A 3,504-nucleotide genomic window follows, 5' to 3' on the forward strand; every position below is an offset into this window, starting at 1 on the left:
TAAAGTTTTCCAAGAGGATGTCCAAAGTGTTTTCATTGCACAAGTTTTATGTACATGAATTATAGTACAGTGTGTCAGATGGTGTTGCATCATTGTGTGCTGAACATACTTTTGCTTGATGCAATGGACACTGGTTGCAACATGATGTTCTCATCACAAAGGCTTATCCATAGCACTTTCAGAAGAATGGTGCATTGCTATACAAAGTTCAATGCATCAGTGATTATGGCAACTGTAGATACAATTTCTTGGAGGACAAGGTCCAGAGAGTGGTTTCTGCATTGTACAAAATATGCCAGAAAACATGTCTTTTAATCTCTTTTGTATGTCTGAAATATTTCTGCTAATAGTACATGCCCAATCAAAGGCAAAAGCAACATAATTTTGAGTCCAGAAAAATGTTTAGGCAACAAAAATATCCAGAATAATCTTAGTCAGTGTCTCCAAAATGTCAGGAGGGTTATAAAAGCTGAGAAAATATTTGTGGACATTCTGGTTTTCAGAAACATAGCAAAACTTCTGATTCTTGTTCCATGTCAGAGCAACCTCATATAACATCAATAAACATGGAATCTTCAACATTTTTTTCTTATCTCATGCTGGATGTTATGAGCATATGCCTCTAGGATTTCATTTTGTATGGCATCAGATAGGAAATTAACTCGTAGTTTAAGCTGCTGACTTATTTCTGCAGCATATTATTCTGCAACTTCTTTTTGGGGATTTACAAAGTTTGCTGTGACATGTGTTAACTATCTCTTCAAAGATGGAACTAGTAACTTCCTTTTTTTTTACTAAGTATATTCCTCAATCCATCAACAATGGAACTGTGAACTGCTGTTATCTCTCACTAAGGATTTTCTTAATTCTCTTATCTTGAAGGTGCTAACCACTATTATCTTTCACTAAGTATGTTCTTTAATTCTTTGATAAACTGGTAATTACTAATATCATTTATTAAAGATATTCCTTAATTCTTTTTATCCAGAGAAAAGTTGGTTTACATGGAAGTCTTTGCTCAGTGATATACGATCTATATGTTCAGCTGTTCTAGAAACAACAACAAGAAACTTCACAAATTATTTTTTTAATCCCTTATTTACTATAACTACTCTGTTTATTTGTTCATTTCTCTTTCTAATATATCAAGTCATCCCATAAGTAATGTCCAAATTTTGGGTAAGAAAAAAAAGTGATCTAATTTTACATTTTATTTAAATGAAGTCCTCTTTTACTTGTTTCAGTCATTTGACTGCGGCCATGCTGGAGCACCGCCTTTAGTCAAGCAAATCGACCCCGGGACTTATTCTTTGTAAGCCCAGTACTTATTCTATCGGTCCCTTTTGCTGAACTGCTAAGTGACGGGGATGTAAACACACCAGCATCGGTTGTCAAGCAATGCTAGGGAGACAAACACAGACACACATACATATATATATATGTATATATAATATATATATATATATATATATATATATATATATATATATATTATATATATATATATATATATAATATATATATATATATATGTATATACATATATACGACAGGCTTCTTTCAGTTTCCGTCTACCAAATCCACTCACAAGGCATTGGTCGGCCCAGGGCTATAGCAGAAGACACTTGCCCAAGATGCCACGCAGTGGGACTGAACCGGGAACCATGTGGTTGGTAAGCAAGCTACTTACCACACAGCCACTCCTGCGCCTATGTCCTGTATATAATTCCCATCATTATTGATGACTTCCTTCCATCTACTCATCAGTTTTTAAATTCTATTGGTGAGAAACTTTTCTGGTTTTGATGAGAAGAAGGAAGAGAGGTCAGTTTTAACCACTTTGGAGATTTTGAGTACTAATCCATCTAAATGATTTTCTAAGCATTGAAACGAATAGTAATCAGAATGAGTGAGGTCCAGTTGATATGATGTGTGAGGGATTTTTCCCAGCCAAGTTCCATGATGTTTTCTGATGTACTTTTTGCAGTGTAAAGCCTTGCATTATCATGATGAAACACCACTTCCTTACGATTCATCAAAGCAGTCCTTTTTTAAAATCAAAGCATCATCCAAACACTCTAATTGTTGGAAATAAGTTTGAACAGTAATTATTTTTTTTAGTTGGTGGATCACTCCGATGCAATCTCACCAAACAGAAAGAACATTTTTTGTTTGGATGCCCCTTTTGGGTTGTGGTTTAACGTGTTCCCCATTGCCTACATCACTTAACATTTACAAAAAAAAGTCCATTTTTCATTACCTGTCACTAATCTGTTCAAAAACGGTGAGATACATTCAAAAGAGTGAAGAGACGAGCAAATGTTCACGTGTGATTTTCGGATGGCATCTGTCAAATCATGGGACCCATTTTCCAAGTTTGGTTACCTTTCCAAGCTGTAGAAGATGGCGGTGAATAGTTGAATGGCTTGAATTGAGCTTGCTTGACAATTCTTTAACTGACACAGCATTATCCTTTTCAATCTCTGACAAATGAAGCTAATGATAAAATTAAACAGGGTGTCCTGTTTGTGACCTCTCTCTTCAGCTGAAATCACCATTTATGAACTTTGCAAACAATCTTCTGCAACTTCAAGCACTCTTACTCACAAACAGAATGGATATTTTGAGTTGCTTCTGCTGCACTGTTTCCCTTTTTGAACTCACAAAGCATGACTGTGCCTTAAATACTCCTTCGATACACCCATCTTTGAGGGGTTAATGTTAGTAATTATTTCAGTAAGATTATTTTGTAAAAAGAAGTTATATTAAGTTAAAGATTTTAAAATTCATATGAGTCTCAATTAATACCATTTGACCTTTTAGAATACTGTAAAATTTGATAGAAATTACATATATGATATTTCAGACATTATTTATGGTATGGCCTGATGTATCTACTAGCTCAATGACGAACCACTTATAGCCATCTTTGATAGGAAACATTAATGACACCTTTGTTTCATTAATGACACCTTTGTTTCAGCTGCTGTTGAAACTATATACACACACACATATATATACATGTACACACACATACACATATACATACATATATACACATACACACATACATATATATATATATATACACATATACATATATATATGTATATATATGTATATGTATATGTGTATAATATATATATATATGTATGTGTGTAGGTGTGTATATATGTAGGTATATGTGTATGTGTGTGTACATGTATATATATGTGTGTGTGTATATATATATATGTTTATATGTGAGTATGTAGAGATATAAGTATATGCATGTATATGTGTGTGTGTGTTATAATATAATCTTATATATATATGTATGTATATATATGTGTATTGGGTTTTGGTGTTTATCTGTATATATATATATATGTGTGTATGTGTATGTGTATATATGTGTGTGTGTGTATATATATATATATGTATATTGTATGTGTATGTGTGTGTGTGTATATATGTGTATATTATATATATATATATATGTATGTATGTGTATGTGTATGTGTG

This window comes from Octopus sinensis, linkage group LG14 (genome assembly GCF_006345805.1).
Source record: "Octopus sinensis linkage group LG14, ASM634580v1, whole genome shotgun sequence".
NCBI classification, from domain to species: domain Eukaryota; kingdom Metazoa; phylum Mollusca; class Cephalopoda; order Octopoda; family Octopodidae; genus Octopus; species Octopus sinensis.